Raw genomic sequence first — 27,267 nt, 5'->3', positions numbered from 1 at the left:
CTTGTTTCATTCTCCCCATATACTGGTTTTCCCCTCCCTGGAACACATTTCGTATATCTGACATCACATATGTCTTCATGTGGTCCCATGTGTCCTTTTCCATTCATCTACTCCTTTCCACTACCTTCCTCTTACATTCCCATTTCAGCTTCTGAAATCCATTTTGTTAAACTATCTGTTCATTGCTTGTTTTGCCAAGGAAATTGACTTCTACATAAACTCTACTTTTCTCAACTAAATGGTGTATATAAACATATGTCTCTTTGTGTGATTATATGGGCGGTTGTATTTTGGGTCTATGAAGGGCCATTCTCATACATGAAATCCCCAGGAATCTGAAAGTGTGGAGCTACCGAGGGCCTAGTGATTGATTTAGACTCAGAAAGATGTTTGCAAGATTCTTCTATTTTTCTAGTTGTATTACCATATGTTAAATCATTTTACTTTTATGACCATCCACTTTTGCAGCTACAAAGTCTACACAATGAGAGTTGCACTTGTATCTTTAAGGATGAATTAAGAAAGTGAAGACAGCTGGGCGTTGGTGACTCACACCTGAAATCCTAGCTACTCAGGAGTCTGAGATCTAAGGATTGAAGTTCAAAGCCAGCCCTGACAGAAAAGTTGTTGAAATTCTTATCCAATTAACCCTCGATAAGGCAAAGAAAGTGAAGAAAGGTGTGGTTCAAGAGGACTTGAGGGACAGTGCTCAGGCCCCTGGTTTAAGAGCACAACAATAAAAGTTGGAATATAGTTACAAATACATGTTTGAAATAAAGCACCCATTGTTTCCATTAGGTTACTAGACCCACAGTAAAAGTGTCATTGCTAGTAAAGGAAATATTGTCACATAAGCTTCAACTACAAGACTTGTATAGTAACATAATACATATTATATTATACTGTTATTATGAGTCTGTACCATATTATAGTGTTATACTATATTATATTGTCATACTATATTATTACAGTATATTATATTAATTATACTATATATTAAGCAATCCTAAAATGCATGCAGACAGATACAGAGACTCTAAATATACAGTTCAGTTCATTTTCCACAAAGTGAATGCTCAAGTGTAGCCCTTAGTCAAAAAGAAACACAGGACCAGACTTCCTGCCACTTTTTGCCACTGCCGAATGGATTCCTCTAGATTTCAAAAGGTACTACTAAGATTTCAAACTACATGTGAATATCATTCCTGCATATGTCCTCAATGATAATGTTTTGTTTGCTTTTCAAACAAATTTTATTGTCAGGGTGATGTATAGAGGGGTTCCAGTTGCATAAGGTCATAAGGCAGTGAGTCCATTATTTTTTGAACATTGTTACCTCTTCTCATGTTTTTCTCCCACTTTCCCTCCCCTCACCCTCTCCCAAGTGGCAAAGTTCATTTCCAACATATTGTCTTCTGAATATTGCTTCACCCATTTTTAACTTGCCATTGACTTTAAAGATTTATCTATATTTAAGTGTGAAACTCCTTTTCATTGCTGTGAAGGATCTCACTGTATAAATATGCCAACATTTCCGCATTCTATTTTTGGTAGATTTCCAAGTTGTTCTCAGCCCAGATGATTACAAACAGTGTCCCCAGAGGAGATTTTTGCATACGAGTTGGGTAGATTTGTGTATCCCTCTCTGTTGAATTTCTTAATCATCAATATGCTTATGTTTGGCTTTATGTAGATGCTGCTAAAAAGTTTTCAGAAAGAGTTGTGCTGATTTATGCATTTTACCTGTAATGCTGGGGAGTTGAAGTTGTTCTGCTTCGGAACTAACAATGGCTATATTCTGTAGTTTTAGTATTGTTTTTTTAAAATTCTAGTAAGAATGTAGCATGCCTAATGGTGATTTCAGTTTGCATTTGCAAAGTGTTAATAGCATGGGTCCGTTTTTGTGGGCTTAGTTGAATACTCTTTTTGCTACCACATCAGGACTTGCTTTTTCAATGTACTATTTCTGATATAATCTGATGAACAGATGTTATTAATAGAACTGAAAGCTCAGGATCAAGATTGTCCTATTTCTTTCTTTTTTCCTTTTTGTGGGTTATGGGGCTTGAACTCTGGGCCTGGGTGCTGTCCCTGAGCTCTTCAGCTTAAGGCTACTGCCCTACCCCTTGAGCCATAGCCCCACGTCCCATTTTCTAGCGATTAATTGGAGATAAAGAGTCTCAGGTTCTTTAGTACTGGGGCTGGCTTTGAACCTTTATCCTCAAATCTCAGCCTTCTGAGTAGCTTGGTACCAAGGAATCAAACCAGGGTCTTCGTGCATGCTAGGCAAGCACTGTACCACTAGGCCAAATTCCCAGCCCCTTTCTCTCTTTTTTTTTTTTTTTGCCAGTCCTGGGCTTGAGCTCAGGGCCTGAGCACTTGGACTTTCTCAAGGCTAGAGCTCTACCACTTGAGTCTCAGCACCACTTCCAGCTTTTTTTTTCTACGTATGTGGTACGGAGGAATCGAACCCGGGTCTTCATGCATGCTAGGCAAGCACTTTAACCACTAGGCCAAACTCCCGGCCCCCCTTTCTCTTTTTTAAGTGAGTATATTCCACAAATGTTAGGGGCAGTCTTTGACATTGTATGAAAATTGGAAGTGCATGTTTTGAGATTTTTTGAATTGATTTGATATGTCTTCAATATTTCTGCATATGATCTTAATGTAGAAATGAATGGTACTGCATTTTGTTAATATTTATTAATTGCTCAAAGTAAGAAGCTTCATTATGATCTTTTTAGGGATGCACATGAATTAATTTGGCCCTATTGTCAAGGTACATTGTATGAGTTAGCATTTATCAATTTAGGTAATAGTTTAGCTAATGTCTCTTTTCTCTTCTGTGCCTTGGCTTTTCATTTAAACATTTTTCACTAAAACCTGGAATTTCTGCCATTATAGTTTTCCATTTCTCATATAAAAAACTTCTTTAACGTAGTTATTTTTCCACATTAAGTATGGCTTTTTTTCTTTGATCAATCCTACTTACACTTAGGGCTGTCTTCATTATTTTTAAGTAATGGTTGTTTCAGAATTGTGTGTTTGTGTTTGTGTGTGCATGAGTGCATATGTGTGCACAAACATGTTTATGTGCCAGTTTTGGGGCTTGAACTCGGGGCCTGGGGCTGTCCCTGAGCTTTGGTTGAAGGCTAGCACTCTACCACTTGAGCTACAGCTCCACTTATGGCTTTTTTGCTGGTTAATTGGAGATCCAAACTCTTTTCAAAATGCATTCCTCAGTTATCAACCTCCTTAGTAGTTACGCTTAAGGAAGTGAGCCACCATAGCTCAGCTTTTTATTTAAGTGTTTAAGATTTCCATGTTTCATATACTATTCTGATAATAGTAGTTACAGGAGCACATTTAGGTACAAGTGGATGGAAATTATAGAGACTTCTGTCATAAGTTCCCTTAAAAACACAGAGCTTCATAAGTAGCACCACGTACCAGAATGGTATGGTTGTAACCTTAACTCTGCTCATGAGAGGAGAAATTCTCATGATCCAATGATCTCTTAAAAGGTCCTGCCTAAAGAACCAAGCACCAGTGCCTCATGCCTATAACCCCAGATACACAGGAAGCAGAGATCTAAGGACTGTGATTCAAAGTCAGCCTGGGCAGGAAAGCCTATGAGACTCCCACGTTCAATTAGCCACAAAAAAGCCGTAAGTGGAGCTATAGCTCAAGTCTTAGAGTGCTATCCTTGAGTACAAACGCTCAGTGATAGCAGCCAGACCCTAAGTTTAAGTCCCAAGGCTGGCGCACACGCATGCTTGCACACACACACACACACACATCCTACCTGTAAAACCCTTAACCTAGGACATGAACTTTTAACACATGAAGTTTGGAGAAGACACACAGGCATGCTCAAACCACAGATATGGGGACTCATATCCGTGATGCCTGCCAGGATATTTTCATTGCCTAAAAATTTTCATGATCTGACTCTTCGCTCTGTTCCCAGCTGCGGCAAACTTGATTTTTCTTCAAGTCACTTAGTTCTTACCTTTTACCAAAATGTCACCTAGATAGACTCTAGTCTGGCTTCTTTCACTTAGCAATATATATCGAATACTCCTCTACATCTTTCCGTGGCTTGAGAGTGCAAATCATTTTAGTACTGAATAATATCCCATGGACTGGGTGTGTCACCATTTACTATTTACCTTCTAAGGATCATTGTCATTCTTCCCAGACTTAACAGGTGTGTATAAAGCTGCTATCAACATGCACAGAGAGTTTTCTGGAGGCATCCTGTTTCCAATACATGTGAGTAAATGAATGGAACACTGAGGAGCTTGATTGCTGTGTTCTGTGATGAGAAAGCTTATCTTTGTCAGAAATGGTCATATTGTCTTCTAAAGTGGTTGTATCACCTTAATAATTCTTCAGCCAATGAGAGCTGCTATTGTTTCACATGTCGTATTGTCAGTGTGATCGATTTTGGATTACTTGTTTACTTGTTTATTTACTTGTTCACTTACTTTCACAGTGTTGGCGTTTGAACTTAGGGGCTTGGACTATGTGGGCAGGTGCTCCACCACTGAGTAATAACTCTAACTAAGGGGTAGCCATTTAGAAAAGGATTTGTTCTTATCTGCTTGTTGCTTTCACTGCAATGGACTAATGATATATGAGGCAGAGCTTTTCTTTACATGCTTCTTTGCAACCTCCATCATGTCTTTCCTGAGATCTCTTTTGGGGACTTTTAACTATTTTTCATCATTTTTAAATTATTTTTTTGTTGAGATTAAGACTTTATGTATCTCCAATAACAGTCTTTCATCAGAAATGTCAAGTGATGGAGGAGATGAATCTTAAAAATGGATATTGTTCACCTATATGGTCATGTCAAAACAAAATCTCTTTGTACAACTAATTAATGCTAGTAGGAATATAAAAGGAAGGGGAGTAAGAAAAAAGAAAAAGAAAAAATATTTCTCCATATTTGTGGGTTGTCTTTCCTTTCTGAATGCCCAAATAGAGTAACACACCATCTGTAAAGGAAAACAATTTTCTAATTCCTTTTTCTAAGGTATCCTCTGATTTCTTTGCTTTTCTAGTCTGGTTGCTTTTGTGTGTGTGTGTGTGTGTGTGTGTGTGTGTGTGTGTGTGTGTGTGTGTGTGTAACAATACCGGGACTTGAACTCAGGGTCTGCGCATGGTTCCTTAGCTTTTTGCTCAAGACTAGTGCTCTACCACTTCATCTACACTTGCACTTCATTCCCTTTTCTCATTCTCTGGACTAGCTAGGGTAATAGGCATTAACTATAGATTCATAGCCGGATTTTTTACTTTTTTTGTGTGCATTTAGGCAGCTGACTCTTTTCAGAACTTGTGTACTGCACTTATCAAATTTATGGGCAGACTGCATTTATAGTATTTTTGCCATTTTTTAAGGTCTATGAAATTGTTCCTTTTCCCCAATTATATTACTATTTTTTGTCTACTTTAACTCTGAAAATGACCAAAGGCTTATCAATTACATTTATAATTTCAAAGGATTAGCTTTTGGCTTTGTTGATTTTTCTTTACTCAGTTCTTACTTCAATTTCATTAACTTTTGCTTTAAATTTTATTATTTTTCCTACTTACATTGAATTTAATTTATTATTTTTCTATTTTCCTAAGGCAGAAGCATAGATTATTCATTGTTTTTCTTTGTACTAAAGTGTGCATTAAATGTGATAAGTCTCACTGAAAGAAATACTTTGGCTGCATCCTGAAATTTTTGATAAGTTGTACTTTGATTTTAATATAGTTCAAAATATTTATAAATTTCTCTTGAGATTTCTTTATTGAACCAAATGTTATTTAAAAATGTGTTCTTCAGTCTTCAAATATTTGGGACTTTTCAGCTATTCTTTTGTTATTGATTTCTGGTTTAATTCTATTGTGGCCTATGTTCAAATATTATGAGATATCTGGTTTTTACATTTTTCTTGGTTTTTAATGATCTAGAATGTGGTTTATCTTAATGTATCTATGTAAGAGCTAGACCAGAATCTGTATTTTGCTTTGTTTTAATCATCAAGTAATTCATTGGTGTGTAACATGTAAAGTTGATTGATGTGGTATTGATTGTAACTCTGGCCTTGCTGATCTGTTGTCTGCTGAATTTGCCTATTTCTGATAAAGTAGTGTTCAATTCTTCAACTCTACCAGTTGGTTAATCTATATAGCCTTAGATTTTCCTTCATATATCTTCACCTTCTATCTGCAAGTATACACACAGTAAGGATTGTTTTGTCATCTTGAAACTCTCCTTTATTATTATGTAGAGTCTCTCTTGATTTTTGATATATTTCCTGATCTGGTCTGTTATTTAATTAATATAGCTTCTATTTTATAATCAGTATGATATATCTTGCTGCCTTCCTTTAATTCTAATATTTATGTATTTAATATTTAAGGTTTGTTTCTTCTACGCAACAGATAATTGGGTCTTGTTTCCTTATTTATTCTGGCAATCTCATTTGATTAATATTTGCAGTAATTATTAACCTAGTTGGTAAATATTTACCATATTTCTTACCACTTTTATTTGTTGCCTTTGTTTATGTTTGACTTCCATTTGTTTCTGTGTTTTATGTTTTTATTTTGATATTAGAGTTTTGAATTCAAGCACTTATACTTGGTAGGCATGTGCTCTACCCCTTGTGTCATTCCTCTTGAGTCAAGATGAACTTATTACTTACTCTTTTCATCCATGTCAGACTTGACCATGTTTCCTCTATTTCTGATTCCCATGCTGTGGCTGAAATGATAAACACATTCAACTTTTTCTGTTAAGATGACGGGCTCATGAAAATTTGCCTGGAATATCCTGGAACGACAGTCATCCTGATCTCAGTCTTCCATATAGTTGTTATGACAAATGTGAGCCATTATTCTAAGGTATTGGTCAAGAAGTTTTCTCAGTCATGCTCCAGTTGGCCCTTAAATGCAATTCTCTACATCTCTGTCTCAAAAGTAACTAGGATTATAGGTGTAAACTACTTGCACCTGAATCTTACCTGGTTTCATTGGGAGTTTTTTCTTATTACTGTTTTAACTTTCCTTGGTGTTTGGGGTCATTCATTCACATCAATATAAACTCAGTTTCAAATGCCACCCCCATGTTAGGGCCAATAACTTCTGATAGCAAGACTTTCAATTCATTCTCATTCTTTGTATCATTGCCAAAATTTATTTCACCTATAAATAAGGTATTAGCATTGGAAATGTTGCTGCTATTATTATTTTGCACAAATTGTCAGATTTAAGAAGACAAAGAAGATTTTTACTTTACTCATGCTTATTTATTTCATTTTCTTCCTTTGTTTATTAGATTTGAGATTCTGATTTTATCATTTTCCTTCACCCTGAAAAACTTCTCTTAACATTTCCTGCAAGACAGGTCTACTGGCAATAAATTTCTTAAAGTTTTGTTTGAGAAAGTTTTTATTTCTCCTTCACTTTTAAGGTAATTTGTTGTATACACAATTCATTTGTGTTTGTTTTCTTTTTCTCCCTCTCAACACTCTGAATATTTCATTCTATTTTCTCACTGCACAGTTGTTGAGGACAAGTTGGAAATAATCCAAGTAGCAAATCTTATTTGCTTCTCCATAGAAAGGTGTTTTTTTTCCCACTCTGACTTTCTTTAAGACCTGTCATTCTTTGACTTATGCAGAGATTGAATAATATCTTTCTTAGTATAATTTTGGGGGAGAGAAGCTGAGTGATGGTTATCCTGCTTGGTGTCCTCTGAAATTCAGATATCTATGATTTGTCTGGACTGGCCTGGAATCATAATCTCCCTGATCTCAGCCTGTATCTGATATTATTTGGAAGAAGTTCTCAATCATTATTGCCTTAAATATTTGTGCTTCTCCTTCCTCTTTTTGTTTTCTGGTACTTACATTAATCTTTGATCACACTTTTTATAATTGTCACATAGTTCTTGCATTCTATATTTCCTTTTCTTTTTCTTTTTCTCCTCTGTTTTCCAGTTTTTGTCATCTTTGTTGGCATATTCTCAAGGTTAAATGCATTTTTCTCCATGATGTGTAGTCTACTAATTATCACACATATTCTTTATTTCTTGTTTTTGATTTCAAACATTTCTTTCTGAATATTTCTTAGCATTTCCATTTCCCCGTTTACATCATTTCTCTGCTTATTTAATTTTTCTATTGGAGCCTTTAGAATATCAACCATCTCGTTGTTTTAAATTCTTGGTCTGGCAATTCTGATGTCCCTAACTCATGAGTCTCATTCCACTAACACCTGTAATCCTTTCTATATAAGGGGCTGAGAACTGAGAACTGAGCCACAAAGCCAGCTGAAATGAAAAGGGAGAAACTTGAACAAAAATAAGCCAAATAAAAACCAAATTTAAGCTCTAGTAAGACTAGAAACAAGCAAACAAAATGCATTTGTGTTTTTAAGTCTGTCTTACAATGTTTTCTTGGCATGATGTACTTGAATGGACAGGTCTCTAGTCACTTCTGAAGGTGTGGGTAAAAGGGAAACAGTCGATAATTTTATGGTTAGGTTTTCATCTTTTTATATGTTCATTTTTACAAAAGGATTTCAATGCAGCACGTCAAATTATGAGTACAATTTCTCCAGATTAGTGTCATACCTTCCATCATTCTCCCCACCATCTATCTCAACCCCACTGAATCCCCTCAATTCACCTGGTGCTGGTTCCATTTTCTCATTGACCTTTGGCTATGAACCTCATACCCACCCACTTCAGGGATGACAGCTACTTCACAGCAAGAGCGAGCTAGAGTTGAGTGTTTCCTTTCCACGGGGTGAAGGAGCTAGGTTCTAATAACGCCTAACATTGATAAGCTAATTCATCTTGACTTTAGCTCTTAAGAAGGCCAGATACTCTAGCATATTTTTAAATAACTATCTTAAACAGGCCTCCTACCATCAACTGAAGCATGAAAGGACTTTTCTCTGATACTCACTTTAGAAATAGAGCTCCGAAGACTGAAGGTCCTCCCTGGTCAGTTCCCCTGATATTCCACCCTTCTCTTCAGTGCTGTCACTTTGAACTTCCAGTAAGTCAACAGCTACAGTTTGGGTTTTCCTGGACCAGTCTTAGTTTCCACAAAGGTTTCTCTAATAGGCGTATATTCAGGTAAGTCATGGTTCTCTCTCTTTTTAATTTTGGGGTACAACGATTTCTCTTGTGAACTCACTTCTCTAATGGATCTAAGAAGAATTGATTTTTCAGTTTGTTCAGTATTTTACCTGCTGCTAGGATGGAGTCATGATCCTAAGCTCCTCCTTTTCTACTGAACCACAGACAAAAAGAGCCTCTGTGTGTGTGTGTGTGTGTGTGTGTGTGTGTGTGTGTGTGTGGTAATATTTTATTGAAAGTTGGACATAGTGTGTGAAAAATCGTGGAGGCACAAAATGATATTCTTTATTCCCAGATGTAATCTACTCCATCATTCAGCAGGGAACTAGAATAAGACAGACAACTTTGATTATTCAGGGGTGGAGCTGGTTTGCGCTTGCATTCCGTGTCTTGCCTCTGTCTGCTTCTGGTTTATTCCTCCTCTTAGGTGGTTGCACTCTAGGAATCACAAATGAAAACCTATGATGCTTACCGATCCTCTCCTCATGACTTATCTCATCTCCATATTCAGTCTTTCCACTGTAGTGAGATGGCCAAAAACTGCCCACCCTTTTCACCTTTTTCCCCCTCTGCATCTCAGACTCTTTTCTGGTATAACCTAAGAGTTCACTAATGCTTCCACAGCAAAATTACCTGACTCGGCTCATCCATAATCCAGGGTTTAAGAATGGATGCTTTGATTGGATGGATTACTAACTTCCATTGGCCTAGATTTGTGATAGATGGAAAGCTAATGATGGCCTTGACTTTAGCTCCACTTTTGACTGGTTTCTTTGTCTCTTATGGCAAACCAGAGTGGTAACTGCTTCCCACAGCTCCTGAAGGACTATGGTCCTCAAATCTTGGCTTGCTTCAGAAAGTCTCTAATATCGGCCAACAGATGTTTCTTTCATTCTATTCAGCCTTTCTAGTTGTTATTCTTGAAAATATTGATCTTAATCAGCAGAAATGCAAGACCTGGGACCACTTAATTGTGAAATGGAGAAGTTGTGGGCAGGTGTTCTCAGCATCTGTGAGATAAGGCAGTGACATATAGAATGTCAGGAGGCCCCCAGAATGCCAGAACTTACTATCAAAATAGAGAGATGACCTCTCACTACAGTGCTTCTGTGAAGATTAGTGCTGTTTTGAGTGTTAACACTCAGGAGAGCAAAGGAGGCAGCTCTCTAACAGATGACCATGGAGAGGCAGCTTTTACAGCAAAAAATGGGCTAGAAAGGAATTTATTATTAGAGGGCGAGATGGTCACAACCACTGAACCAATATAATTCCAATATTAGGAGTGTGCTTCAATATATTGTGGATCTTTTTCTCAACCTTGCGTTGATTGTATTATGTTAAAAACATGAAATTGACCACTGTGGGACTATTTACACCATGGAAATCAGAAAGCACAAATAATTCAGAGCTTTGTTTTGGGAAACATTACCCACTATAGTACCTTGTACAGGGAGGAGCACTAGGACTAGAGCTCAAGCCTCATGGGCCACAGATACTGAGTGTTGATTAAATAATTGGCTCCATGTTAAACTCTTTGAATATGCACCCTCATTTAGTTCTCCCAGCAACGCTGGGATATTGTACCATCAATGCTAGGAGATTTGGGGTAACCTGGCAATCTGGGTCATTTTGACCCACAAATCTTTTTCTTAGCTATCACACTAAGTAAGCACTTGCCCACCAGAGGACAGATCTTAGACTAGAAGGATTGGCAGACTTCCTGTTACTGAGGGCAGACCAAAGACAGGTGCCGGACCTGAGCACACATTGGACCTACATCCAAAGTACAGAGATTTCCAGAAGTAGGCTCTGAGGATAGAGAGCCAGTAGAAACTCAAGTCCTGGGAAGCGGGAACTTACAGGTCTCCCTGACAGTCAGACATGGCACAGTGAGTGGGACCCATATTATGAGCAAAACACTAACAGCTGGGACCCATACTATGAGCAAAACACTAACAGTGGATTAACAGAAATCTGCCACTGGACTTTGGGAGACAGGCACAGAAAAGCCCAGTGAGTGGTTTTCAAGTTCTAAGCAGGCTATTCATTTTGATACCCAAAGATGATCCCAGTTTCTGCATTTAGGGGGAGGCAATTTGGACAAAATACAAATACCAGTCAAGGTATTTCTGGGACCAGATTGGGTCCCAGTGGTCCCAGGAAATAATACAGAGACCTGGAAGGTGAAGCAACGGACTCTTAACCAGGACAGTAAAGTTGAGGGAGGAGGCTCCTCTCACCCTGGAGATTGAGCAGGCTCAGTAGCAAAGCCACAGCATGTTTCAGGGTTTCAAATTAAGGGTTGAAGGATGGTGTATTTATCAGATCAAGCAGAGCAGGGACAACCAGCTCAATGGCAGATGACCATAGCCAGACAGTATGTCCTCGGACACATAGGTTAAGGATAACTGAGTTTATTTTTCTCTTCTTGTATCTGAGTAATGTTCCTGTGAAAGCATTTTTGGTATATTGCAGAACACAATAGGAAACAGTTTCATCCTCTCGTCAATGAGGACAGATGATCTCTCACATAGGTAGGGAGAACCCAGAATGGAGTGTGATAGTGACAGAGCACAGATACAAATAAAAACCAAGAAGACTGCGTGTCAATGACACATTCTTGTAATCCTAGCTAATCAGGAGGCTAAGATCTAAGGATCATGGTTCAAAGCCAGACCTGGCAGGGAAGTCTGTGAGATTCTTATCTTCAATCAAACTCCCAAATACCAATCTGTGGCTCAAATGGTAGAACACGTCTTGAGCACAAAACCTCAGGGTCAATAGCCAGACTCGAAGTTCAAGCCCCACGAATGACACAAAACCATAAACCTCCAAATAAAGAAGGCAAGGCTATGGCTGGGAGTCTGGCCTAGTGGTAGAGTGCTTGCCTTGTACAAAGACCTGGGTTTGATTCTTTGGTACCACATACATAGAAAAAGCCAGAGTGGTGCTGTAGCACAAGTGGTAGAACTGTAGTCTTGAGAAAGCCCAAGGACATTGTTAATGTCCTGAGTTCAAGGACCAGGACTGGCAAAGAAAAAAAAAGAAGTCAGGGCTAGCAGGAATAGTAAACATTTACCAAATGTCACAATAAACAGGGCATCAGCTTCTTTCAGGGACTGAGCGATGGCAGAAGACTAGAATGAGATGGCTTCATGTCCTGGGTTGTCAGAGGCATGCCCAGTTTATGCTTTCTGTTCCAGCACTGAAGGTTATTAATCGTTTCAATCTATTCAGTTAGAAGGATGAAGGATGTGTTCATTCTAACTATAATGGATCTGGTAGTTAATTTTATGTATCAACTCAACTAAAGTCATTACAATCAGATATTTGCTGTAGGTTTGTCACAATGCTAGAACAGGTATCATTGTGAAGTTATATAAGATGAATAAGTAGGAAGCAAGCAGATGTAATTCCCTCATGTAGATTGGCTCAATCCAATCAGTTGATGACCTCAGGAAAGAAAACAGGTTCTGCTTTTGGATTTGTTTTGCAGCATTATATTTTCAGGGTCTTGGACAACTTAATTCATAGCCTCTTATTTACAGAGCACATACTTGTCCAGCTCCACATTACACTACACACACCCTTAAAACAAATAAAACAGATAAATATGTCTGTCATCTGTCTATCTACATATACATCCTGATGGCTCCGTGTCTCCACAGTGTCCTAATATGGTAAATATATGGAGAAGAATCTGTGAGAAACATCATGGGTGAAGGTCAGTAGAACACATGCCTAGCCCTGGGTTCTATTCTCAGCATAAACAAGCAAACAAAGCCAAGGCAACCTGTGGAAGCATGGTTGACGGAGCTGTTGTTTCCTCTGCACCCAGGATTTTCAGTGTAACTAAAATATCTGCTGAGGGGCGTTTCCCAGAGAAGGACTTGGGGATATGGGAAGGAAATGAGACAGGATTTGATTCAGAGCGAGGCAGGAGCAGAGAAGTGGAATGGAGAAAAGTTAGCCTTGCACCTGTTGCCACACCTGGATCCTCGAGAAGCCCAACCACCTGTGTTGCGTATTTGTATAAACAAAAAGCAGAGTACAGGTAGTAAAATCTTGTATGGGGAGCAGATTGCTGTCTTTATAAAGTCCTGATTACTGATCTTTATGAGATCTGCAGTTCCTAGTAGCAATTAGGGGTCAATTCAGTCTTGCTGTTTTCTAGAAACTATTCACACTTTTTAAACCTACAAACATTCCTCCTCTCCCTCTTTCAATATTCTGTTTCTAATTAACATTTCTTTTTATTAATTTTGAGACAGTGTGGTAAATTTATATGAAGTAGAAAGAAATAATACTGTAAGGTTGCCTGCAGGCTTTGTTTAGTCTTCTCCAAAAGTAACATCTTGTAAAATTAGAGTATAATTATAGTACAAGACTTAATCTAGGAGGAGATTGCTACTGATACAGTAAAGGGAAAATTTTTCCATCACCAGCAGTCATTCCCTTCACATTAGTTTTTTATAGTTACAACAGCATCACCTTGATCCTCTCAGACCAACAATAATTTGTTCTCCAGTTGCATGTTTATCATTTTGAGAATGTGATGCATTCATAGCATGTACCTCTGGGGATTATTGGTATATACCATTTAGCATACCCTTAGGAACTTTGAGATTGTGGGTTATTTCAATATCTATATTGCTGGTTCATATTCCAGAGGATGGAGACACTCTTACTTCAAGTTTGAAGACATTGCCAGTTTTTGCCTATTCCAAATAAAACTCCTGCAGGTAATTTGTGTGCGCTCACATGAACCCAGCAGTCCTAGGGCTTGAACCCAGTCCTAGGGTCTGGGTGTTTTCCCTCAGCTTTTGTGCTCAAGGCTAGCATTCTATTATTTTGAGTCACAGCTCCATTTGAGGTCTTCAGGTGATTAATTGGAGATAAGAGACTCACAGACATTTTTGTCCAGCATGGCTTTGAACTGCAATCCTCAGGATTTTAGCCTTCTGAGTACCATGAGCCACCAGCACCTGGCAATGCTTTATGTATATAATTTTGCTGATTTTAAAGCCCAGGAAAGCAATTCTAGGATAGCAGTTGCTGTGGGATTTCCATATTGGCATTTTCCCCACATTTTTATTATCATCAATAAATTGTACAAGGGGATTTCATTTTGATATATCCATCTATACATGAAATGTACCAGATTCACCTCCACCATTCTCTCTTATCACTTTCTACCCTGTTGCCAAACCAAACTCCACAAGCTTCATTGCTGTAAATTTTAATAAAGTACCAAATGGGTTTTCAGAATTTTGCATACCCACCAGCAAAGGTGGGTTGAATCAGTTTTCCACATTCCATTGCTAATTGGCATTACCACTGTTTTTAAAGTCTAGCCACTCTGATTGGCTGGCCCTCTGGTTTTCATTTGCATTTCCCTAATGGCTAATGATATCAAACATCTCTTTCAAGGGTTTATTTGCCATCTGCATATCCTCTGGTGGAATGTCTTTTTATGTTTTTTGCTTGCTTTTCCTTTTCAATTGGATTATTATTTTATTGGTTAGTGTTTCAAGTTCTTTACATATTTTAGATATGAATCATTTGTCAGACCATGGTTTACAGAAATATTCCCCATGTGCATAATTGCATTTTCATATTCTTTACAAGGTGAATGGTTTAAATAGTGAGAAAGCTCAATTTTCTGGTATTTCTTTTTGTGGGAAGCAGTTTTGGTTTGTTGGATTAAAAATACACTAACTAGCCTTAGGTATCAAAGGTATTCCTTTTAACCGTATTCTGTATGTTAATAAAAGTTTTGTAGTTTCACATGTCAGTTTGTGAACCATTTTAAATTATGTTTTTATACAAAGTGTGAGTTACCTGTTCATTTATTTTGCTTTTAGATATCCATTTGCTCCAACATACTGTGGTAAAAAGAGTACTTTTCTCATCAACTTGCTTTTGTAGCTTGTCCCCAGTCACTTGTGCATATTTGTTTAAATATAATGTGTATGAGTGTGTGTGTGTGTGTGTGTGTGTGTGTGTGTGTGTGTGTGTGTGTACAATATTAGGGCTTGACCTCAAAGCTTCATCACTATCTTTCAGCTTTTTTTAAATTTAATTTCACTGTCAAGGTGATGTACAGAGGGTTAACAATTACATACATAAGGTAGTGAGAACATTTCTTAACTAACATTGTTACCCACTCCCATGTTTTTCTCCTATTTTCCCTTTTACCCAATCCATCCTCCCAAGTTGTTCATTTCCAACATATTGTCTTGTGCATACCACTGTTGCATTGGTTGGCTCTTTGTCTTTTGTCTTACTATTTTGTTGTTCGCCTTCCCTTCCCTTATTCAGATAACTGTGTATAAAATACACTGGGTACTCAAATCAAATACAATGGCAACAAGAAATAAATTCTAGGAGGAAAAAAAGGAAAAACTTCACATAGTGCATTAAAAACAACAATGACAAAGAAAAACCTCTTGTTTCCATATCTTAGAGGTTAATTTTCTCCCTGCCTTTTGCTAGGTTTAGAATTCACTCTCTATCATAGCACCCCAACTTCCCAAGGTCTTTAATTGGGGACTTTGGTTATTGTGTTGACACAATCTGCCTTTTGTTGTTGTTGTTGTTATTCTGGTCCTGGGGCTTGAGCTCAGATTCTAGGTACTGTCCCTGAGCTTTTTCACTCTAGGTGATCCCTCTACCACTTGAGCCACATTCGCACTTCTATCATTTTTGGTGGCTAATGGGAGATAAAAATTTCATAGGCTATTCTGCCCAGCTGGCTTCTAAGTGATCTTCAGATCTCAGCCTTTTGAATAGCTAGGATTATAGGCATAAGCCACTGGCACCCTGCACTATCTGCTTTTCTAATACACAGGTTTATTTGCTTCTGCTTTTTTGTTTTTGACCTTGCTTTTGTTGTGTTTCATAAAATTTAATATTCCAGTTTCCCTTGATTCCTTTCCCTCTTTTCTTTTTTGTTCCGAAAATATTTTTAATTATCTGTTGGAATACTTTAAAAATTCTAACAGTATTAAAATCTTTATCAGAGAATTCTTGCATCTATCCTCTCAGAGATCACATCTATTGACCATCTTACACTATAGAGCCTGAATATCTTTGACTCTTATTGTGACTGAATTTCAATTTCAATCCAGATATGTAGGTTATTACACTGTGAAACTGTGTATCATCTTTGAACTTTCTGTCATAACTGGATTACTATCAGTGGCGTTGTTCTGATTAGAAAAGATGGCAATACTTCTTGGTTACTGTAATCTGGGAGTAGAAGGCCACATTTAACTTTTGACCACCTCTAACAGTAAAAATTGGCAACTCTCTGTTAATGCTGGATGGAGTAGAAATTGTGTCTCTCCACTTGGTTCTGCTGATGCTGCGGTGGGGTGTCTCGTCACCACTGTGTAGTCACGGAAGTCAGATTTCCCTCCAGATCTCCACTAATACTGCATTATGGAGGGAAAGTTAACAACTTTGACTCAGGATTTGTCCTGGAAAGTCAGCATCTCAGTAAGGTGAAGGGTACTTCATACGTCAGAAGCTAAGTTCCATACTTGGCTTTTGTTGTATAAGATGGGATACAGGTTGTATTCATTCATTCATTCATTCATTCATCTGTTTTTGTTTTCTGTGAAGTTTTACTGCAGCAGAATAGTTAGTAGCTAAAGTTTTCTCTGTCATTTTTGGCTACCCTTATCCTTAGTACTTTGGGTAGGAGGAATAGTCTTTATTTTTTATCTTTCCTCTCTACCCATTTGTGTTTCTGCCTCTTCAACTCCATGTTTCAAGAATTGGATCTATGAGGCTAAAAGGAAATTCAGAGCTGGATGCCAGAGTCTCATGCCTGTAACCTTAAATATTCAGGTGGCTGAAATCTGAGGATCTTTAGGTTTTAGCCAACAGACATTTATGTCCAATTAACCAGCAAAAAGCCTGTAGTAGAGCTGTGGCTCAAGTAGTAGAATGTCAGTCTTGCATGAAGAAGCCATGTGGGAGATGGCAAGGATCCGAGTTCAAGCTCGTGGAGTATCATAAACAAAACAACAGCAAATCTAGGAACTCATTGCCACTTGTTCCTCAGTTCCCAAGCCCTCACTCAGCCAATCTAGTCTCTTCCCTGTACTCTAATTCAGACCCTTAAGTTTATGTCCCATAACGTCCAAGGCTATAAATTTAGGTTGAGGGAAGCATATGGAGGAAATGCACAGACTCTTCATTTTACTCCATATCTACTTTGTTGAACTAAAAATAGTTGGATGAGGTAGTTCACACCTGAAATCCCATGCACACAAAAGGCTGAGATCTGAGAGTTGAGGTTCAAAGCCAGACTAGGGCAGGAAAGCCCACGAGATTCCTTTCTCCAATTAACCTCCAAACAGATGAAAGTAGAGCTGTGGCTCAAGAGGCAGACTGGAATGAAAAAGCTAAGGGACAGTGCACAGGCCCTAAGTTCAAACCCCCAAACTGGTAACTGAGATGAACTGTATTCATAAATTCTTTTTTTCCTATGGCAACTCCTTTTGTGTAACTACTTAGAAAATAATAAAAACAAACAAATAAAAAGAAGCTACCAAAATAATAACTTGCTTTTCTTTTTTCTTATCCAGTTACACATGCATGAACTTCCTTCATCTGCCTTTACCTTCTTCCTTGTTTTTTTCTCTTGTTATAATAAAGCCTTCTCTCCTGGAAGCTAAGGTCACACTTTATTCCTGAACACTAAATTCCAGCTACTCCTGCTTTCCCAGGAGCATTCAGATTCATAGTAATGATCTTTTCTTCTCCTTTGCATAGATTCTTCCTGTTAACTAGATTTTTCTATTAGCTTTTAATTGTGCTCAAGCCCTTTTCATTAAATACAACTCCAATCCTAGCTGTACCTTCCCTCCAGCTATTGCTCAGCTTCCCTTTCTCCTTCCATCAAACTTCTTAAAAGAAAATGTTTTTATTTCTCATCTTCCATTTCCTTTTCAATCATTCTGGTGTGGCTTTGCTTCTCCAAATCCCACAGCCAACTACACCCATGAAATTGACAGATTTCCAGATATTTTCATTATTTAACTCTCAGTAGAGTCCTTTGGCTCCAATGATGAGTGCTGATTCCTTTCCTTTTTCCTTTATTTTTGTCAGTCCTGGAGCTTGAACTCAGAGCCTGGGCACTGTCCTTGGGCTTTCTCAAGGTTAGCACTCTTCCACTTGAACACAGTGCCAATTCCAGCTTTTTTTTCTTGTGTAGTATGTATTACTGAGGAACAAAACTCAGGGCTTACTGCATGCTAGGCAAGCACTCAACAAATAGGCCATACTTCTAGCCCTTCCCTTTTGTGTGTGTGTGTGTGTGTGTGTGTATATGGGTGTGTGTGTGTGTGTGTGTGTATATGGGTGTGTGTGTGTGTGTGTGTGTGTGTGTGTGTGTGTGTGTACTAGGGATTGAATTCAGGGCCTGAGTACTGTCCTTAACTTTTCACTAAAGGCTAAGCACTTTACCACTTGAAGCCACAGCTCCATAGTTTGGGTAGTTTATTGGAGTCTTCTGGGCTTCCTGCCTATGCTGAATTGGTACTGAGATCCTCAAATCTCAGCCTCTTAATCTCAGCTAAGATTACAGGTGTAAGCTACTAGCACATAGCAGCAGTGCCTGCATCTAAAAATATTCTTGGCCCTTGACTTTCATGAGACCATGCTCTTCTTTTTTTTAAATTCTCTTGATAGCCTTTATTTTCTGGATTTGCACACACATACATATATATGTATGTGTATATATATGTCTGTACATATGTATTTATATATATATTCAACCAATAATTGTAGCATTGTCAGAAGGTTTTTCGTATAGTTTTTGTTGTAATTAATAGAAGGGTTACATTATATTTGCCAGATAAAAGATGCATAGCTTCAAATACATTGATACCCTTTCTCATGTCTTGGTCCCCATTTCACTCCTCCTACCCCGCCCCTCATCTTGTTTTCCTCCCTTCTCTATCTTACTTCAAATAACCAAATACAAATATATACAATATATCAGATAATCAGGTGAAATACTGTAACAATATGATATAACCAAGGACAGCAAAAGAGATGAGAGATAACATAGTACATTAAGGACAACAATCAACCATTATATGGCTTTTGTTTCTATATCCTGGAGGTCCTTTCATTTAGCATCCTACTATATGGCCTTATGTAGCTAGGTTTTGTTCTATTGTAAATCTCTGCTAGGAGAGCCCAAGGTTTCTACTGATCATGACAAATGAGGGAAACCATTAAGCCTGTGTTCCTTTGAGTCTTGCTTACTTCACTTAATATGATTTTTTCTAAGTTGTTCTTTCTTACAGCAGCATAGAATTTCATTGTGTATAAATACATCTTGTTGATCCACTCATCAACTGAGGGACATCTAGGTTGGTTCCATATCTTTGCTATGGTGAATAGTGCTGCAATGAACATTGTTATGTTAGTGGATTTAGTATGTCCTTGTTTCTGGATGATTGGGTAAATGCCAAGTATTGGAATTGCTGGGTCATAGAGGAGCTCTATGTTTCGTCTTTTGAGGAACTGCCATACTGCTTTCCATAGTGGTTGAACGAGTTTGCACTCCCACCAACAGATCAGAAGTTTTACTTCCGGACATTTTCATCTAACCAGTGGTTTCTGCTCCATGCAGGCAGCACACACATTTGTATGCAGGTTCATCTCTCCACTGAGTTTCAGGCTTTTAATGCATATTTTTACTTGGAAGGCTGAAAGTCCTGTAAACCAGTATGTCCAGAATTGAATGCAAAATCTTCCTAACTGCTCCTCGGCACTCCTCCTTATCACAGACCCATCTTGTCCTGTTCTGAGTCAGCAAATGGTACCATCATCCATCCAATTATAAAAGCCAGGAACCTCTGTAGGAATCTGACACCACATGCCCTTCTCCTTTATCTGCCCCTTATTCAACACACCATTGTGCTCTGCTCCTTTTACTCCCTAAATAACTCATCAATCTATTTTCCTCAGACCTACTCTATACATACTGAGCCAAGAAAGCAGCACACTAGTCAATTACCACTGGTTCCCGGCCTGCAATCCTAGCTACACAGAAGCTGAAATCTCAGCATCATAGTTCAAAGCCAGCCAGGGCAGAAAAAAAATCTGTGAGATTCTTTTCTCCAATTAAACACCAAAAAGAAAAGGCCAAAAGTGGAGTTGTGAATTGAGTGGTAGAGTACCAGCATTGAGTGAAAAAAAAAAGTATAATCTGTTTAAGCCCACATACATGGATGTGCATGCACACACACACACACACACACACACACACACACACACACACACACACACACACACAGAGGCCATAACTCCTCTCCCTCTCCCTTTACTCCTCAATAAACTGACCAAGCATATGATAGGCCAAAAAAACTTTCCAATCAAATTTAATCCTCTCTTTCTTTCTCTGTCCCTCTCATTCTGTGTCTCTCCTCTTCTCTCCTCTTCTCTCTCTCTCTCTCTCTCTCTCTCTCTCTCTCTCTCTCTCTCTCTTTCTCAGTTATACTTAGTATCTGTAACTGTCATATTATCTTGATTTTACCACATGCCATTTGTATGGGTTAGGCACAGTCTAATTTTTCAGTTTCATATCAATGTCTGGCTCAGCTGCACTGCAGTCACAATGCTTTGCCCCCTAAGCATTTGTCTTGAGGACCCTGCATGAGTTCATATGTTTTCTATCCAGCGCTATCTCTAGAACACTTCAGTTGTCCATTCAACCATTTCTAAAGTTGCCTTGCAAACTTTTATTTACTTGAGAATTATCTTATTTCTGTTCATTCCCTCCACGAGAGTCACGAGACAGAGGAACATCCTAGATGGCAACTTCTGATATCCACACCTGTATACCTTGACTCAAAGAGTTGCTATGTGACATGGAACATGATGTGTTCCTGGAGCTGTCTGTTGTTGCTGCAGCTGGAATCACTTATTCCACATGGAGTAGATTTCAAAGAGATATTTGAGAATGAATGAATGAGACTAATTCAATGGGATCTACTAATTAAGGGACAGATTGATAAAAGTAGAAGTTTTTATTGTTGAGTTTCTCTCTCAAGTCATTAAAGGAGACTATAATGAGTTAAGTTTGAGAAGAAGACAGGTTTATTTTTGCATGTCATTTTTGCTGTATAGATGCAGATACCTGGTCTTCAGAGAGTTTTGGGCTCAGGAAGTTGGAACACAGATTTTTGAGTCATTAGAAGACAAGGGATGCTGGGATTTGAACATGGTTTGAGTGTGCCCTCAAGGTTCATATCCTGGATGTTTGGGTCTCAGTGTAGCAGGGTTGACAGATGGTAGTTGGGTTAGGAGGTAGGGATGAAGGGAAGATAGTTAGATGACAAGTACACTGCCCTCAGATGGGCTTAATGCTTGTCACTGGGGTGACTTAATCTCCACAAGAGAGGATTGTTATAAATCCAGGCCATGCCACTCTTAATTCCTTCTGAGTGTGTAACCAATTCCTTTCAATTTCTCTCCATATTCTGACAGAACCAGCAATTCTCACCAGAGCCCAAACAGTTGCAGCTGCTCCATTCTGGACTTTCCCAAAGCATAAGATAAATAAAACTTGTGTGTGTGTGTGTGTGTGTGTGTGTATGTGTGTGTGTGTGTACTGGGGTTTGAACTAAGAGCCTTGCACGCTCACTTGGCTTTTTCTGTTCAAAGCCAGTGCTCTATTATTTGAGCCATATAGCTACTTCTAGATTTTTGCTGGTTCATTGAAGATAAGCATATGAGAATTGTCCACCAGGACTATCTTCAAATATTATCCTCGGATTTTAGTCTTCTGAGCAGCTAAGATGACAGCCATGAGCCACCAGTACCCAGCCCTAACTATACTTTTTTAAAAAATAAACTCCCCCAGCCTCTGTTGTTTTGTTATAGAAACCCCAAATAAATGAACGTGGATAGTATTTTTATTGATATATGTGGATACAAATTTCCTTAGTGGAGGAGAAAGTGTGTGTAAGATAAGAGGAGGATCAAAGACAAGAACCTAGCAGCTACCCGAAGATTCAGAATATTATCTTGCAAAAGACAAGGCAGGAGAAAGGTCTAAAGAATGATATGAGCAACAATATGAAACATTTCAAATTTGTGTTGAGTCAAGAGGAAAATTTAGGTTCTAGTCCTATACCTCAGCCACACGAGATCAGTAGGAACTTCTGAGAGAACAGAATGATAGTTCATTAAAGGACAGAGGAGGCACTTTGTGTCCTTTTTTCTTTTTAGCAGTTAGGGAGCTTGAACTCGCGCCTGTGTTTTGTCCCTGTGTTTTTTGTTCAAGGCTGTACTCTACCACTTGAGGCACAGCTTCACTTTCAGCTTTTTAGTGGTTAATTGGAGTTCAGAATTTCACAGGGGCTTTTCTGCCCAGGCTGGCTTTGAACTGTGATCTTCAGATCTCAGCCTCCTGAGTAGCTAGAATTATAAGTGTAAGCCACTGACGCTTAGCAGATAGGGAACATTTCATAGAAAGACAAAGTCTGCAGCTTTTTGACTAAGTGAGGTCCCAAATCCCACGACCTGAGAAATCTGAGTGATGAGTACAGATGGTATAAGGTAAAGGTACAAAGATTTCCAGAAGGAAGGCGAAGGAACTCATGATTACAGTCATACTAATATGGACCAGTTGTCTTTTTTTTCTTTTGTAGTTTTGATCATTGTTGATTTTATATTCGTTTTTTAAAAATATATTTTGATTTTTAAATATTTATACAGAGAAGCTGCCATTCAATCCAGCAGTTTATACAGTGCATCTTGCACAATTTGATTATATTCTCCCATTGCTCCCACTCCTACCCTTTCTCACACTTTTCTTAATTTTGTAGGGCATGCATTGAGTTTTATGATTGAATTATCCCCCTTCTCTCTTGATTTGTCTACCCTTCCCCTTGGTCCCATCCCCCATTTGTCAAGTACCCATTTTCTAGTGTATATTTTGCTTGACTGCAAGTTAGTCTGTCTGTGGAATTACAATATTTAAATTCTCCCTGGAATTTCACATATTCCAGTTAATACATTTGTGTACCCTTTCCTACTACCCCAAAGTGTTTATTCATGTGTTTATAAATTAATTCTAGCATTGACATATGAGAGAAAATAAGTATTCTTTGCCCCTGGGCCTTACATCACTTAACATGATTTTTTCCCCAGGTTCTTTCATTTCTTTGCAAATGATGCAATATTGTTCTAATGGACCAGTAATTTATCACAGAGATGGTGAGAATATGAGCAGTGGTCTGACAGGGTCTCTCTTAACCTTCCAGGGGATAGGAGGGGCCGGGAGAGACCGAGAGAGGAGGGGGAGGGGGAGAGATCAGGAGAACGAAGTAGGAGGAAATATTTTGAGTCTGACTGAAAGCTCCAGGAAGAAGATTGAGTTCAAACATGTGTAGTGGGTTTTATGTAGCAGCCTCTGAATTCCCAAAGCAGCAAAGGGGAAAACAGGTGGTTGTATTAACACAGGCCTGGCATCATCAGAGCTGGTTCGGAAAAAGATTAAGGGATCAGGGAAGCTGAGGGAGTTGGTAAACACGTAGTTAAAATGATTGACAACAGTAACCAGTTGTCAGGAGGTAATAAAGCTGGGTGCAGGTTGGCAGGCTGGAAAGATAAACCAAGGCAGTGAACCTGGAGTTGCTCAGAAGGTGGTTTCCATTAGCATAGGAGTACTAGGACAAGTGAAGGAAGACTCTTGAGTCAGAAGTTGATAGGTTAAACTGGAGATTTCAAGGAAATAGGCAAAATGTAGAACCAGTAAAAAAATAAATAAATAATGTGAAATAACTTTGATGTGAGACACACTTGTGTGTGAATCCTTGCCTCTTTTTGTGATGAGCTGTGTGAACTTGGAGCTCAATTACTTAATCTGAAAAATAGAGATAATAATAGCTCCTATGTCAAAAGCTTGGGGTGAGAATTAAATGGCAAGCAGTTACTTCCAGCTAGAAGATGAGCAGCTCTGTAGGAGTGGGTGGATATTGATACTCGCATTTTAGGAAGTTCATGATAGACCTCAGGGTGTGGCTATAAGTGCAGGCTGCTGAAAGTGTGCAGAAGTGCAAGAATTTGTAATGGAGAAAATTGAGAACTGAGAGCACAATATCAGCATGGACCGACCTATGGCTATTGTGGAAGATAACATCCTAACCTTGTCTTTATTATGAACGTGGCTCTAAGGCTTAGCATGTGGAAATGTTGGTCTTGACCTTCCTTACCTTACAATGGGTGCCCAGGAAGGCAATCCTAGATCCAACCCACTTGAGACCTTCCAGGCCTGAAGGTACCTATATGACCTGGCTCAGAGTAAACCCACTGTATTTGACAAGGCATCGTTTACTTAAAAGGATGCTCTGGTTTTAGTGCCACCACCTTTATTGTGATTATTTTGTTTCTGTTTTAGCCAAATCTGCTTGAAATTAGGAGAGAAACAATAGAGGCCAGTTGATTGTATTTTCTTTTGTTCATTCTTTTCTTGTTTACTTGGTGCCAAAGCCACTTTGATTTGGAGAAAGCATTATTCCATTAGTGTCCACGTGAGCATTCAGCACTCTGTATCCACCGGGGACCTACATAGACTTAACTGTGACTCCAGGGGCATCCCCAGAAGTATGTAGCCCCCATATGTTATACTTGGTGACACAGAATCTCTGGTACCTGCCAGATGGCACTCATAGGGCCTTGATGCTGTTGTAATCGTATTGCAGTCTATGAGTCTGGTTACTTCCAAGCAGACCAGAAGACATGGAATTGAAATTGTTCTGGTTCCTAGTTACAGAGAAGACACCAGCAGTTAGTAATTGTCTACTCTGTAGGAGGTACGATCCTACATTCCCATTGGTAATTAGTCATGTAATCACCACAGCCTCTCCGGGAAGTAGAACTCGACCTGAAGAAGTCCACAGCTCTGTTAGGGAAGCGAAGGCCTTGCATATTCTTCATCTGCAGGTGTGCTTTCTCCTGGCATATGGATTCTCTCAGGAATGGTTTTTCAGCATTTACTGTGAAATTTGAACAAATTACATAGGGAGAATGTAGTAAGACCTTGAGCAAACATTTATGTGTGGAATATCCAATAAGAATATGAGACCCTGGCCTATCAGAATAGAGCACTGAGCATTCATAAGCAAAAAGTCTATGAGGAGGAAAGTATAATAAATCACCAGGGCTGCGGGTGTCTCCAGTTTCCAAGACCTTCTAATGTAAAGGAACCATAAAGGGGGAAAGAAGCATCCAGACAAAATTTCAAGATAGTATATAAATGACATCACGTAAGGTTTGTCCCTATGCTTGCTTTGTTCTCTTACCAAAATGGCTTCTAGGTTTATTCATGCTGTTACAAATAACAAGATTTCTTTCCTTATAAGGCTAAATAGTATGCAATCATGTATTTGTGTATGCATAGACAGACAGACAGACAGATACACACATTTTCTTTGTCCATTCATCCATCAATGTGTGTGTGTGTGTGCTTACTGGGTCTTAAATACAGTGCCAAAGCACTATCCCTCCCTTACCTTTTTCCACTCCACTTCTTGCCTTTTGTTGATTATTTGAACAAAGGATTCACACAGACTTTTCTGCCTGTGCTAGCTTTGATCCATGATCTCAGATCTCAGTCTGCTAAGTAGCTAAGATTGCAGACATGCCACCAGCACCTGTCACTTCAGTTATATCATAATAAGATCAAAGAGTAAGTTCTTTCCGTTGGGAATCCAACAGGAATTAGTATGTTCTAGTGGTAGGAGATAGCAGCTAACTTTGTCTTCATGTTAAACAACCTTAAATGGGCAGATGAGACCCTGGGAAGTCACAGTCATGGTTTTAGGATAGAATGTGTGGGAGTTGCAGACATTTTTCCTGGCCAGAAGACATAGCTCATCGAGTTAATTGATAGGGTCAAATTCCTCTCAGCAAGGCCCTATCAAGAACAAATGATAGTTAAGTCCAGGGTGGAATCGAAGGTAAGCATCAGGAAAGTCCAGGAAGTATCTGAGAGGTCCTTCAGGATATAATGAGATGGAAATAAGCATCAATATGGTTTCCATGAATCAGAGTTCAAAGGTCAAGAGACTTGGCAGGGAAGCTAGATCCTTCTCATTGTGATCAATTCTCTCTCTCAGCCTCAATGTCCTTAAAAATAGAGAAATCTGGCACCAGTGGCTCACGGCTGTAATCCTAAATATTCAGGAAGCTGTGATTTGAGAATTGCTGTTCAAACCCAGGTTAGGCAGGAAAGTCTTGAGACTCTTATCTCCAATTAAACAACAGTAAAGCCAGAAGTGGAGCTGTGGCTCAAATAGTAGAGTGCCTACCTTGAGCTTTTTTGCTCAAGGACAGTACCCAGATTCTGAGTTCAAAACTCAGACTGGCACAAAAATAAAGAAGTTAGTAAATAAATAAAGAAAGAAAGCTGAACTAAATCCTCCTAAGTATTTTCTGGCACCAGGTCTTGTTGGCTTTTGAAATGCTAATTTCATAATTTTAATTCATTGGTTTTTTAATTTTCTAAGGCAGGAGCTAGATGAAAGTAGTTACAAAATCATTGTAAATACTAAGAAAATCCCCAATTTAAAATACTCACTATAAAATCTTATTCAAGCTTATATTAGCAAAGATGAAATAGTATCTCCAGGTGAATTGCTTTGGGGGAATAAAACAATTCACACATGCAGTGGTAAATATGACTATTCAAAGGTTTATAAATTAAAATGGAGGATCTTGGTTTCAATAGTGAGATGGTAGTAACCAGTTTGGCCAAATAGTCAAAGTTAGCACTGTTGATAGTAGAATATCATACCACTTGTCTGTTGATAATATGAGGTATCAAGGTTATAATTCATATATGAAATATTCTTGCCAAAATATTTAATCTAATCCAACCTGTGGTCAAAGTTAGCTGAACTGTAGAAACTGAGGAATATGTACTAATTAAATAAGTAGAAAAATCCAGAATATAGAAAATCAAATAAGTAATTATGTGTCCTGGACTCTTATAAAGGAAAATAAGCAAATAAAAACCATGAGGTTTTAGGCTCAGTGACTTGAGGACTTAAGCTCAATATCCAATACCACAAGGAAATGAGCAGCCA

At 38.5% G+C, this 27,267-nt stretch overlaps 1 long non-coding RNA gene across 1 annotated transcript; it reads right to left on the bottom strand.

Moving 5' to 3' along the window:
• Positions 1 to 24,532: 24,532 nt before the first annotated feature.
• Positions 24,533 to 25,170, bottom strand: LOC150039672 (uncharacterized). Its single transcript, XR_016534287.1, has 2 exons — positions 25,036 to 25,170; positions 24,533 to 24,943 (listed from the first exon to the last, which is right to left on the bottom strand). It is a non-coding gene; the product is annotated as an uncharacterized LOC150039672 (long non-coding RNA).
• Between the last annotated feature and the right edge of the window lie 2,097 nt (positions 25,171 to 27,267).

Source organism: Megascapheus bottae, unplaced genomic scaffold (assembly GCF_031878675.1).
Source record: "Megascapheus bottae isolate mThoBot1 unplaced genomic scaffold, mThoBot2.hap1 HAP1_SCAFFOLD_53, whole genome shotgun sequence".
Lineage (NCBI taxonomy): Eukaryota > Metazoa > Chordata > Mammalia > Rodentia > Geomyidae > Megascapheus > Megascapheus bottae.
Note: the sequence above shows the minus strand (reverse complement) of the source record. Positions and strands in the feature narration are given on the sequence as shown.